The sequence below is a fragment of the Sarcophilus harrisii genome, chromosome 6 (genome assembly GCF_902635505.1).
Source record: "Sarcophilus harrisii chromosome 6, mSarHar1.11, whole genome shotgun sequence".
Classification (NCBI taxonomy): domain Eukaryota; kingdom Metazoa; phylum Chordata; class Mammalia; order Dasyuromorphia; family Dasyuridae; genus Sarcophilus; species Sarcophilus harrisii.
In genome coordinates, this window is record NC_045431.1 from 124,952,904 (window position 1) to 124,967,800 (window position 14,897).

A 14,897-nucleotide genomic window follows, 5' to 3' on the forward strand; every position below is an offset into this window, starting at 1 on the left:
TCCAATTTTTAAGTGAATGCTCTAACCAAAAAATCAAGGCAAGAGATAAAGGTCCTAAGTTGCTATAGTAACAAATATCTTTTTTTTTTCTTTTTGGTCCAGACTTTTAATTAAACAATGTGGTAAATTTCTGAAATGGAAGCTCCCTCCATTAATTCAAATTAATAACTTATTCAGAATTTAGAATCTTAAACATCTGATTGGGGCACTGAGAAATTAGTTAGTTTCTGTCAAAGGCAGAATTTGAACTCAGGTTAGTTTCTGTCAAAGGCAGAATTTGAACTCAGCCAGTAAACAAATATTATCTCAATACTCAGAATGAATTTATAAGTAAGCTACTATAGGTATACATTTCACAAATGAGGAAACAGAGTCAAAATGGTTAAGTGTATTACCCAAGGTCATAAAATATATTTTTACTTATCAGTAAATACAGCTCATTGATTTGAAGTTGGAAAGCACATATTAAGTATATTTACATTCTAGAGTTATATTTCCAGTTTTATCCTAGTGATAAATGTTGCCCAGGCTTAAATGACTTTTACTTTCAAAAATAAAAAGAATCCCATTAGATTACTAGGCAAACTTGAGGTATTTGTCTAGCTTAATGGGAAACTAGGCATTTTTGCTATAGAATACAACAATCATGGATTGAAAGATAAACACTTTGCAACTATTAGGGGTGAAACATAATAGATGCTATTATTCTAAGTACTACTTACCAACATTCAGTCTTTGTTCTGGTATTTTTTTCAATGCTTTAGAACCATTCTCCCATTTTCATATATAGAGATTTGTGAATTTGCACTTTTGTTCATTTTCTTTAATGAGTAAGCAAAAGGGACTATTTATTTGGCAGAATAATTTGTATTGCATATCAAGATAGAAAATGGGTAGTTATGAACCTTTGGTTTGAGATGAGATGTCTTTGCATGCAGCCAATGGCCCTGTGGTCAAAGAATATGGACAAATAGTTTTCAAAAGAAATAAATTATAAATAACTGTCTGGAAACATGAACCAGATCACTGAATCATTGTGGGATCTCAAGGTACCTTTTATACATGCTGTAATTATTCCTAAAAGAAGAGAAAACAGGTAATGATTGAAGTTAATGATATTCTCTCAATGACTTTCTGGGTAGTATTATTATTTATTATTTTTCCAACTACATGATTGTCTGGCTTTCTTTTCTAATTAAACATTTCCTGTATTGTATCTTTTAAAACACTTATTGGGTGAAATACATTGTTAACACTATACTTACAGCACACGAACTCACAATACATCTCCCCAGAATCTTTTGAATCACTTGAAATTCTGACTTTTCAGGAATTTGGATGACTCCATAACTTGCAGTCAGGTAGCATCAATCTTAAAAGAATATCAGTATTCACAAAGATAAGATTTCTGTGTCTGGGAGCATCTTGGAATCACCAAAAGTACTGAACAATTTTGTAATCTAGAGCAATCTATCTCCTATTCGGTGACAAGTCTTGCTCATTGTTGTCTGCCCATGATCTATGAACTAATGGATTAAATTAATACCATCCACCTACAAATCATAATTTGTAAAATAAACATTTTTCACCTTTTTGGATTTTCTTATGTGGATTGTTAAACTGAGATCTTAAAAGTAACAGATTTTATTAAGGGGAGATAAGAAAGTTAAAGTAGAGTATAGACAGTTTTCCTAGGAGTCTGACCATGAAAAGTACAATAAATATAAAAAAGATGGGTTGAAAGTATGGAGACACTAAATGAAGACTTTCTGAGGAGCCAGTAGATAAGAAGAAACTGAATGTTAGGGGAAAAGATAGGACTTAGAGGATAGAGTTCAAATGCAAAATTGTATGTTCTATTGTTACTAATGATGAAAAAATGATGAAATAATTCTTAGTTCTAAGAATCCTGGAAAGCTGGCTCTTTTTGTTTGTTTGTTTATTTGTTGGCCTACTATAAAAGTGCTACTGGCATTATCTAACTTAATTGAGTTTCATACCAATCTTTCTATAAACATTTTTTCCTTTCTGTGGCTGTTAATTGTTCTATGAGCTGATATTGTTTATAATATTCTGCCTCTTGCTCCATGTATGTTTAAATAAAGTTAATATTCAGTAACAGTGTTTCCTTCTCTGGCAAGCTGATCAAGGTTTTACTTTGTTAAAGCAAGGTATATCTTCTTTCTTCTCTTTGTAAAAAAAATCCAACTTAATTTCTTTTATCTATTTTCCCTTTTTTTATCTGATGAAGCTAATATGGATGAAATAGATATGATCATAATTTCTTATAATGTCTTCTTTCTCCTAGTTTGATATCACTTCCTATACTCAGCGATAATCTGACTACACACAGCGAGATGATTCAAAAATTTCTCCAATGCTGGTAACCATTTATTTATTTGTTAAAATAAAAATAATTTGCTTTTTCATGGTGTTTGGTGGTCACCATACCCAATCTCTGCTTAATTAAATCATTAAATAAGTCAACATGTAGCTATAGAAGAGTTTATATTAGCCTCTTTCAATTCATAACATACATTAGACACTTACCCTCTGTTTGCCTCAGTTTCTTATAAAAATAGTGACTCTAAAAGCATCTTCCTCCCACGGTTGTTTTGCAGATCAAATGAGGTATTCTTAGGTGCTCTGCAGACTTTAAATCTCTATATAAATTCTCCTTATTGATATTCATAACTTATTGATCTTCCAACTTATCATTCACTGCTCTTTTCTATACTCAATTTTCACTGAGTCCTTAAGAATATTCAAATTAGATTAGAGATGAATTTTGAGTTATTAATGAAATTTCTTTACCCTCTCCTACTTTGTAACATTCTAGTAGACAAACTTCAGTGATCTTCATGGTATTCTTTTAGTTCATGCTCGTCATGAACTCTAGAAAACAATACTACCAATTACCATTACTTTTTGCCTTTGAATGCATGATGAAACAAATTCTTAAAATTTATTTTCCTCTTCAAAAACCTCTCTAGTTTTACTCATACTGCAAATTATTATTATCTGGTTTGGTTCCTCTAGAAATAGATTAGCATATTAGTCATCATCCATGAATCTTCTATTTAGATATTGTTTACAAATTGTCTAAAAACTATGACTCTTGGCATCTTCTTCCCTTCTTTCTGCCACTCTTTGACTACCACTTTAGAGATAAGAGAAAATACAGACCTACGGACCATTTTGTGTTTTTCTTTATTTCCTGAGTTTCCATAGCCAAAGCATTGAGAAAATAGTTAATTTGAATAGTGGCAAAATTCTGCAGAACAGAAAAATGATTCACATTTTGTAACTGGTTTAATAACAACTGTACTGAACAATTAAAATCATAAATAGAAAATCTTTCTCTGTCTCTCTCTCTTTTGGGGGGGAAGTGGGTAAAATGAAAGCACTCAAGAGTTGTTTATCAAATGACTTTTTTCCTCTAAAAAACTTGCCAACTGATTTTTCCCAGCCAAACACCCACATCATGCCTTCTAAATAAAGCTTTTTGAAAACAGAAACACTTAAAAATGTAAACATGGCAGAGTCCACAGGAAAGAAAAACTTAACAAAAGTTAACTTGTAGTGTCTTATGTCTAGACATTTAAATATAGAAGCAATTGTAATTATAATGAGTGAAAAATTTAGGCCAAAAAAATTTAAAAACCAAAACATGAAAGCAAACACAATGCAAAATCTTAATATCAAGTTGAAAAACAACTGAAATCCTATGTAGTAACCCTACAAAAAGAATAAGGAATATTCCATATACCCTCCATCCATTTATATCAGCAAGGTATTACTTTATTGGTAGAACATTTCCTCATTATTTTCACCACTATATTTCTCTAAAAACAATTATTCTGTGTGCCTTATGTTACTGTTTCACAAATTCCCCTTACTCAACTAGTAGTAAACTTTGTTCAGTAAGTCCAATCCAGGTATTACTTGAGACCTGGTCTCTGTAAGGGGGTGCAGTTGAAAGCATTAGCTCATCATCTTTCCTGACAGTGATGAGAGACATGCTTGAGATAAAGTGAGGTATCTTGGTGGACAATTTATATAAGAACAGATAAACTCTGGCTCTCAGATCAATAAATGGACTGCTTGATAAAATTCCACCTGACTCGTGGAAATTCATAACCATACTCTTCTTATTCATAGGAGCTGGACTTCAACAATCAATCTTTTTTGCCTATTTCAGAAAACCAAAAGGGTATCTATAACAGCAACAACCAATCTTTTTGCCTGTTCCAGAAAACCAAAAGGGTATCTATAACATCAACAATCAATCTTTTTGCCTGTTTCAGAAAACCAAAAGGATATCTATAACAGCAACAACCAATCTTTTTGCCTGTTTCAGAAAACCAAAAGGGTATCTATAACATCAACAACCAATCTTTTTGCCTGTTTCAGAAAACCAAAAGGGTATCTATAACATCCAGAAAGGCAGTGTAAACAACAGACTATATACAGAATCTCGACTTTGAGAACCTGGATTTCAAATTTCATATTTTCTACCTACTTCTTGTAAATTTTTTCACATCTCTGGGACTCAACTGCCTGTTTTATAAAATGCAAGGGTTTGACTAAAATCGAACAAGAAGCTTTATGGTTCTAAATCTACAATCCCATGATCAGCAATTCTAAATCTAGGGTTCTCTCATCGAAATTAATAGTATGTAAAATTCCCCAAACTCAAACTCACTGGAACCTAAAGAAACTTTTATCTTGGAAAAAATAGTAAGATAATGAACCAGGAGTTCTTAAGCTTTTTTGTGTATCAAGGATCTCTATCATAGTCAGTCTGGTGAAGCCTATATCTATATTCTAAAATATATATATATATATATATAATATTTGAAGGGAAATCTAAATTTCTGTTACATGTTATTGAAAATATAGATGTAGGTCATCCTGCCATCTGGGGGAGGGGGTGGGAGGAAAGAGGGGAAAAATTAAAACAAGAGGTTTGGCAATTGTCAATGCTGTGAAGTTACCCATATATATAATCTGTAAAAAGCTATTAAATTAAAAAAAAAAAAGAAAGAAAGAAAATATAGATGTAAATTTATTTTTCCTACCCATACTCAGGAACCACTTCTTCAATACCACCCCCAACATCTCTCCACATACCCTCAGACTTTTTGAATCCCACTTTAAAAATTCTAATGTTGTAAAACAATAGTCAATGACTATTATAATCTACAATTTGATAAGCCCAAAGAATCTGATTTCTGGAATAAGAACCCACTATCTGACAAAAATTGCTGGAGAAATTGGAAAATAGTATGGCAGAAACTAGACTTTGACCAACATCTTATACCCTATAAGAGTCAAAATAAGGTCAAAATGGGTTCATGATTTAGATATAAAACGTGATACTATAAGTTAGCAGAGCAAGGGGCAGTCTACCTGTCAGATTTGTGGAGAAGGGAAGAATTTATGATCCAAGAAAAACTAAAGAAGTTTATGAAATATAAAATGGATAATTTTAACTACATTAAACTAAGAAGATTCTGCACAAACAAAACCAATGCAGCCAAGATTTAAAAAAAAAATCAGAACTTTGTGAAACAATTTTTATAGCCAGTGTTTCTGATAATGGCCTCATTTTTAAAATATAGAGAAAACTGAGTCAAATTTAGATATTCTTCTAAATGAACAAGTCATTCCTCAGTTGATAAACAGTCAAAGGGTGTGAACAGACAATTTCAGATGAAGAAATTAAAGCCATTTATAGTCGTATAGAAATGTTCTAAATCACTATTGATTAGAGAAATGCAAATTAAGACAACTCTTCACACTTTTCAAATTGGCTAAGATGACAGGAAAAGATAATGTTAAATGTTGGAGGGGATGTAGGAAACCTCAGTCATCAATGCATTGTTGGTGGAATTGTAAAATGATCTCCATTCTGGAGAGCACTTTGGAACTATGCCCAGATGACTAAAAACTGTGCATACCTTTGGATCCAACAGTGTCACTACTAAGTCTGTACCCCAAAAACACCATACAAGAAGGAAAATAACCCATATGTCCAAAAATGTTTGTAGTAGCTCTTTTTGTAATGGCAAAGAATTAGAAATTGAGTGGATGCTCTTTTGTTGAAGAATGGCTGAAGAGCTTACATTATATGAATATAATAGAATATTATATTATTTTTCTATAAGAAATGAGGGGCAGGCTGATATTAGAAAAGGCTGGAAAGACTTATATGAACTAATGCTAAGTGAAGTGAGCAGAACCAAGAGAATACTGTACACAGTAACCCCAATATTATGTGATGATCAACTGTGATGGACTTGACTCTTTTCAGCAATGCAATGATTCAAGACAATTGTAATAGACTTGGGCTATGAAATGACAGTCACCTGCAGAAAGAGAACTATGGAAACTGAATATGGATCAAAGAATGATATTTTCACCTTCATTTATTTGTTTGCTTCTCATGTTGTTTCCTCCTTTGGTCTGATTTATTCTATATCAGATTACTTGAAATCTTGGGAAAGGAGAGGTAATGAAGGAAGGGAGAAAAAATTGGAACACAAAATTTTACAAAAATCAATGTTGAAAACATAGGAACTTAAAGCTTTAAAAAATCCAAATGTTATTTTTTTACATGCAATTGTGGAAAAATAAAATGGTACTTTTAAAATGAAATTGCACATGATTCCACAAAGACAATATGAATCTACTATTATTTTCTATCCCATTATTATATTCTATCCCATCTAGTTCACATTTCTTTACTGAAAACTGATTTTTAGAAAGAATAAAGAATTGGGAATTTAGAAATTGTATTTGAAAAAATAAAATACTATTTTTAAAAAAGACTTATGATGTGTTTTGCTAATAACCTTCATAAAATAAGTACAGACATCAAAGCAAAAATAATTTTATATTTTATATTTTACTTCAACAAGTCATAGCTTATTATTCTTAACTATTTAAAATTAAGTTCTAACCTCCTGAATGCCTTTAAACTCATGTACCTGTAGTCTCACGGTTGAGCCCTTCAAAACAAAAGGAAATACTATTTGTTGTTTCACTGTGATATCAATGTTTTCTAAATCTGTTGATATTATATATTATATCAATGTTATTATATACTGTCCTAGGTCATCTGTAACGTGACTTCTATAAAGTGTCGTCCCAAGATTCTATGAATGAAAAACTACTTTGGAAATGATAATACATTTTCCGATTCTTTCTAAAAATCTGTTTTCAGAAAAGAAGGATGAACTAGATGGGGTAGAGATGGAAAATAATAGTAGATTCATATTGCCTTTGTGGAATCGTGTGCAATTTCATTTTTTCAAATAACATTTTATTTTCTCACAACTGCATGTAATAACAAATTTTAACATTTAGGGGTTTTTTAAGCTTCAAGTTCCAAATTCTATCTCTCCCTTTCCTCCCCCATTGCCCCAAAAGAGTATACAACCTGATATAGTTTATACAGATACAATCATGAAAAACATTTCTATATTAGTCATTTTCTGGAAGAAAACTTGGGAAGGAAGGAAGGGAGGGAGGGAAGAAGGACTCATAAATCATCATTAAGTCCTTTGGGATTGTCTTGGATCACTGTATTGCTGTTGTTGTATACAATATTCTCTTACTTCTGCTCACTTTACTCTTATTTTTTCCCCTAACTGCTCACTTATTTGAAATTTTCCTATTTCTGTCAAAGGCAGCATCTTTCCAGTGTCTCAGATTGGTAATCTTGGCATTATCCTCACCTCTACGCTCTCCCTCACCCCCACAATCCATTCAATTGCCAAATCTATGCATTTCAACATTTGTGGCATGGCTTGCATCCGATCCTTTTTTTCATTCACGCTGCTACCACCTTATTTATTGGCTCTTGCCTAAATTATTGCAATAGGCTCCCAGTCAGCCTCTTTCTTCGTCATCTCTCAACAATCAATCAGTCAATATTTATTAAGAACCCATTTTGTGCCAGGGCACTACTGTACCAAGCTCACTTTACTCTGTGTCAGTTCATGTAACTCTTCTCAAGTTTTTCTGAAATAATCTTGCTAATCATGTCTTGTACCACATAACATTCCATTACAATGATATACCATAACTTGTTTGGCCATTCCCTAATTTTTCATCAATTTCCAATTTTTGCCATTACAAAAAGAGCTGTTATAAATATTTTTTGTATAAATTTTTTCTTTTCTCAGTTAGCTTTTCTTTTCTCAGTTAGCTTATTTCCTGGGCCAAATTAATCCTCTATCTTTGCTATTTTACTTCCCTTTTTGCTTTCCCTGATGTCTCTAGAGTATCTTCTCAGGAGTTTATCAGATCGGAGTGGGAGTTCCTGAGTCAAGTCCAAGGACCACAATGGAGAACCCTCTGAAAGGTACCTGCCCAAGGATTCAGTCTGAGAACCCTCTTGAACAGGAAATATCCCAGAATGAGCCCCTAAAATGTGAGACAGTAACCCTCACCTAAATTAAAATCAAGGATTCTCAAGGTTAAAAAAAAAAAAGGCAAAAAGGGATTTATTATGATCTAATAAGAATGGGCAACTCCCAACAGAGAAGTCAAGAAAAGAGTGCACAAACTGCAAAACACAAGATTAAATAGACCAGAAGCCACCATCCACCTCTGGCCTTTTCTCCTAGCGAGTGGAGGAATCCAGGCTTACTCTCCAAACACAGAAGTCTATCCTAGAAACAAAAGAATATTAGTAAATAACAAAGTCTTAATTTAAATTTCCCCAGAGAACTGCTATACAAGCAGATATTTTGGACAAGAGAATTCTGTTGTTACCTGAATTCTCAAAGCTATCATTGTCTTTAAAAGGAGTACTTAAATGCTAATTAAGGAGGAAACAAGTAGGGAAATGTTCATTCAAGATAATCCAACACCTGCAACTTTGTAGCTATAGTTCAACTTATTATTGCATACTCTCACAAAAGGTCTTCAGTTTATCCCATACATGAATACTGAAATAAATCTGGCTAGCCTAATAAGACTTATTGAGATCTAGTCCTTGGCACTTGCAGTGAGAATCTTCCACTTAACTTCATTTCCCACCACCTGAACTGTTTGGTCTCAACCCCATGTACATCATATTTCATTCTGGCTCTATGCCCCAACCTTTCAGCATCCTTTTGTATACTGTCTTTCTCCCTTAGAATGTATATCTCTAGTACTCAGCAAAGAGCCTGATTTATAATAGGTTTTTAATGTGTTTTATTTGTTATGGACCAGAACTCTGAACTTGAAATAAAGGATTCTTACAAGGTACTAAGTGGAATTGATGAGACAATAGTTATCTAGTTTAACATGGTACTTAATAGTTCTCTAAGTTCAATATGACTGATTTAATCTTACAATAATGGTTTTCTAGTGATATAATGATTGGTTTATACTCAGTGTAGAGCATATAAGCTGGGAGCCTCAGCTAGATTCATTCAGAGCTAGAGAAGAGAAGTGGACTGGAGGCTGAAGCACAAGCCCTTAGATTCATTCATCCCATCTAACACCACCTTGGTGGCAGGTTCTCTTCTTTAGTTTCTCCACTGAAATCAAGACTCCATAAGGCCTTTGAGAAAGTTAACCCCGTCCCAGGAAAAGAGACAAGACTTTGAAAGAGATAATAAAGGATTTGGACTTTTAACTCCTGGCTACTCTTGTGGTGATTGCTGAACTGAAAGGATGGCTGCTTCCAGAGACCCCAAGAAAATCGAACCAGAGAACATTACATTTATTGACTCTTAGTTATTGAAAGAGCACAAGATCTGTAGGTATAATGAATGAATGAAGCAATTATACTACTTATTACCAAAAGATTTTTATCTAATGCAACTCATTTTGTTATGCCACGGTTCTCTTTTATTGTTCTGACTCAGTTTCCCTAATTATCCTGACCCAGTCCTGACTCAGTTTCCCTAAGTGTTCTGCTTATAATTGTCTGTTCAGTCCTGCAAAACCTCCCCTCCCTCTTAATCAGAATATTTGATAAGGATAAAAGATCTTAAGTTGTAGAATATCAGAATGCCTCTCCCCATCTCAGGGGTGCCTCCCCCTATTATGTCACCCTCCTCTCTGGAGGCTCACCCCACCCTGTCAGTAAACCCTGTCCCATTCTCAGCACCCTGACTCCACCCCTGACTTAGTCTACCCCCTGAATCTGAGCCATGTGTATATATGTCACTGACAACTCACACTGTTTGCTGGATTCTTGGAGATGATAGTCTCATTCAACCCTGGGACCAAACCATGGATCCATTTGGTCCCAGTAAATCTTTCCCTTTTAAAAAAATTATTAAATACTCTGTAATCTCTATCTTGCCTCAGTTTCTCCGGCATTACAATTTCAATCTTGTTATGAGCACTCTGGGAAACTGAGAAGCCACAAGTCGGAGTTGAGCTAGAGGCAGAAGCTGGAAGAGCTAAAAGACAAGCTGCAAGAGCTCTTGGAACCAAGGAAGGAGAGAGGCCTCTAAGAAAGCTAACTGGGCCCAAGGAAAGAGATAAGACTTAGAAGGAGAAAATAAACGTTTGGATTTTATCAGCTGACTGCATTTGAAGTGATTATCACTCTGAAGTGAAACTAAGATTGCCTCCAGAAAACCTCCCCAAGAAACCTGCTCCTAGAGTACGATTATATATATATATATAATATAAACTCTTACATGAACTAATAACTCAAAACTGCAATCTCATCATTGCACAATTATATCACCTAGTGTTTTTCTAAATATACACATTTTATTTTATGCTTCAGTCTTTAAATGAAAGTAAGTTTACCTTAGCAAAATTTAGTAGCTAAAATGGTTTTCCTTGCAATCAGTATTGCATGCATGAAAATTTACTTTGAAACTGGAAAGTGGAGAGATTTTTAAAATATATATATATATATATAGCCCTCTGTACAAAGGAAGATGCAAAGAAAGTATTTAAGGAAATGCTTAACTCTCCCTAACCCTCCACTAGCCTTTTTTAATCCAGACTTTTATTAATGAAAGAAGCATTCATTGAGAAACAAAATTCTTTCACTCTATTAACAAGGTGGTTTGGCCAGTTATTAAATCACCACACCCTTCTTTCTTAGCAACTAAACAAAAAATTATTAGTATCTTAATTGTTTTATAGATTTATTTTTACTTATTTGATTATTTTTAAAAATTAGGAACACATATCAAACTGTGTATACTCTTTGATCCAGCAGTGTTTCTACTGGGCTTATATCCCAAAGAAATCTTAAAGAAGGAAAAGAGACCTGTATGTGCAAGAATGTTTGTGGCAGGTCTCTTTGTAGTGGCCAGAAACTGGAAACTAAGTGGATGCCCATCAATTGAAGAATGGCTAAATAAATTGTGATATATGAATATTATGGAATATTATTGTTCCGTAAGAAATGACCAGCAGGATGATTTCAGAAAGGCCTGAGAGACTTACATGAACTGATGCTGAGTGAAATGAGCAGGACCAGGAGATCATTATTGTTCAACAACAATACTATATGATGATCAATTCTGATGGACATGGCCATCTCCAGCAATGAGATGAACCAAATCAGTTCCAACAGAGCAGTAATGAATTGAACCAACTACACCCAGTGAAAAAACTCTGGGAGATGACTATGAACCACTAAATAGAATTCTCAATCCCTCTATTTTTGTCTGACTGCATTTTTGATTTCCTTCACAGGTTAACTGTACAGTATTTCAGAGTCTGATTCTTTTTGTAAAGCAAAATAACTGTTTGGACATGTATACTTATATTGTATTTAATTTATACTTTAACATATTTAACATGTATTGGTCAACCTGCCTTCTGGGGGAGGCGATGAGGGAAGGAGGGGAAAAATTGGAACAAAAGGTTTGGCAATTGTCAATGCTGTAAAATTACCCATGCATATAATTTGTAAGTAAAAAAGTATAAAAAAAAAATTAGGAACACAAAAGTTTATGACCAAGAAATCTAGAATATCATCCAGATGTTTCTCCAGACATTTCACAATACCTATGAAATTAATTATAGTTGGTATTCTTGTCTGGATTTTTAAAATATAGCATAAAGGTATCACAGTTTTTCATGTTTCCAGGATTTGTGCTGAATAAGAACAACCACAAAAAAAGAAAATCTAATTTTTAAGAGATGTAAATCCATTTATAATGGTCACAATTCAAATCACTTTGATGAGGTCTAGATTTCAGGGTTTCCAGTTAGGAAACCAAATGATGAGGGTAGGATTCCTGGAGGTCAAGGAGCTAAATGATGACGTTAGTGGCAGGTTTGGGGTTCAGGGAACCAAATGAAGAGGTTTGGCTCCCCTAGATTCCCTTAGGATCCTCTTTCTGGCAGCACAGAGGTCCTTCGTAAAGGAATTTATGAACCCAAAAAGCTAGACTGATAAAAGAAGTTTATTATTGACATTGGGAAGTCAGTCTTTGCTATGTATGAATAGAAAGACTGAGTTCCTTGGTGGCAAGGTCCTGACAGAGAAGTAAAGTTTCTAGTGCAAGAGTCCTGGTAGAGAAGTAAAGTTTCTAGTAGAGAGATCCTGACAGAGAGGCATAAAGTCTTGTTAGGGAAATAGGTGAGAAAGATAAAGAGAGGGTAACACTAAAAGAGAATATCACTTCATCGGGCAGAGGTTGCTGCTATGCCAGGGTGAGAGAAGTTCCTTGGCATGTTAGATGCTCTGCAAAGAAATGAGTTTAAAATTGCCATTTTTATAAGGAAATCTGAGACAGAAGTTTCAACTGAATGGGATTCCCTCAATGCTGTCACTGCCCCGAAGCCTAGATGATACCATTTACTGGAGTGGTTTTGAGCCAACAATAGAGGTCAGTATGATGCAGGAAAGATTCCAATCTTTGATTCCCAACTGGCCCCTAGTTAATGTAAATTACCCTTTGACTCACAAATCCTGGTCGCTTTGAATTCCAATAGAAGATCCGGACCTGTCCCAGCCCCACCTGGATTTGAGCCAACTTTGGGGCTACACCCCAAAGCCCCTCGAGCTAAGTCTCCGACTTAAAAGAGCCACACTGGGAACCCCTCTTTGCAGAGATTCCAAACATGGTAGCCATGTGAGGACCCTCTGTCCACTGGACCCTCTTTCCAGTGCCCTCCTTATCTCTACCTTCACCTATCTCCTACTTCTAGACTCAATAATAAACCTCTTTTATCAATCTAGCTCTCCGGGCCAATAAATGCTTTTATTGGGAATTCCGCGCCGCTACTAGGCCTTATACCGCCATATCCTTGCGCCGAATCTAAGGGGGTTGCAGGGGAACTCTGACTCCCTGTACCCCAAACCTGCCACTAGACCTTAACTAAACCCTAATTTCATTTAGGTACCCCAAATGTAGACCTTAGCACGTGGTCTACACCTCAACATTTGGTTCCTGACCTCAACAAATAGAGATCTAGATTTCTAGCTAAATGAGCTACAGCTAAATGAGATTACTTCAACTAGTCCCACCAAGATAAACCACTTTATCTTGATTCCCTGGGTTCGGTCTCACAGAGGCAGGGTTCAAGGAGAATCTCTCCTTCAAGGAGCTTCTCAAGTGCTCCCCTCCTCAACTTCACATCTCTAGATATTAATTGACTCTTTTGAAAATGCTCATCAATAAGAAGTGCCCAATCTAAGATTGATATATAAAAAAGTACACACCAGGTCTTAAATTCTATGAATTGTTATCGAATTTTAACTGCATGTAATCAAACACACTATCTAGTGAAATTGACGAAGTTTGAGAAAATTGCAAGGCCTGAGAAACCCTAAGGCTACCTGGTCTTGAAAGGATTACAAACAATGCTGGCCAATAGCAGTAATCTAATACTGATTCTGTTGGTCTGCAAACTGTAGCAATCAATGACTGGAACTATGCCACCCCTATCACTCCACAATTTCTAAACCATAATATTAAAATATCAACCTAATTTTTGCTTCTCTTTCTTTTCTCTTTCAAGAAGTTATCTTCTTGCTTCAGCTTCTTTGCTAAAACTCCTTTGGAACTTAAGCCCACTGACAAGCAGGATAATAAATCTTTGCCTCTTAACTTGGAGACTGAGTGTGCGTATTCTTTTGCCATACTCAGGACACCAAACCAAGGGAACCCTAAAATTGTTGAGGGATCTTTCTTCTTAACAAAATTGATGGGGAAACCTTGAAATTGTCCTTCTTGACCTTTTGGGTGAGCCCTGAAACTCTCCTGACAAGGACCTACCCTTTGGGGCAATTAAATGGTCTCATTTAGCTGGAGATCTGGACCTGATATCTTTATTGAGCTGAAAATTGGCACAGGATCACTCCCAATAAGTGGTTTCATTCAATGGAAATCTAGGCCTCGGGGCAATGACAACATTGAAGTAATCTCAATCAGTTGGATCTTCAGATCTCTTTTAAAAGATCTTTTAAAGTGCAGCTTAAGGCTCATTTCTTTGCACTGGCTCAAAAGCAGTACCATTCCTTGTCAAGGAACCCCTCTCTCTCCTTGACATAACTGCCTGCCAGGACCCTGTCCACTGAAAAGACACCCTGTTCTCAGTGTTAACATCCTTCTTTATCTCTCTCTCTTTCTCTGCCAGGATTTCTCTGCTAGACCTTTACTTCTCTGTCAGGACCTTGCCACTGAGGAAGTCAACCTCTTAGCAAAAAACTGATTTCTCAGTATCAATAAACTTGTTTTTGCCAGTCAAACTTTTCGGGTTCATGAATTCTTTCATGTTGGACCTGCGCCGACCAGAAGGGGTTCCCACAATTCTCTGCCCTGCGCCAGACCTCATCAAAACCACTAAAAAGGAAGAATTGTACTCTATATTTTCTTCAAATTTCTGAACAATATATTCCCCACTGCCATAATAATGATCCATTTAGGAAAAATAAAAGAAAATTTACTATTTAGTGTGTTCATAAT

The 14,897-nt window shown here is 35.0% G+C and overlaps 1 protein-coding gene across 5 annotated transcripts in view; it reads right to left on the minus strand.

Moving 5' to 3' along the window:
• Positions 1-14,897, minus strand: part of ANK2 (ankyrin 2) — an 819,525-nt gene that overhangs the window by 580,841 nt on the left and 223,787 nt on the right. The window contains exons 3-4 of one of the 5 annotated variants that reach the window (XM_031944044.1): positions 1,266-1,372; positions 723-1,077 (exon numbers count right to left, since the gene is read on the minus strand). The exons of 2 other annotated variants lie outside the window; for them this stretch is intronic. The gene's annotated coding sequence lies outside the window, so the exon portion shown is untranslated. Of the gene's footprint in view, positions 1-722; positions 1,373-14,897 lie in introns of all 5 variants that reach the window. 2 more of the 5 variants (XM_031944046.1, XM_031944045.1) reach the window with 2 other exon arrangements.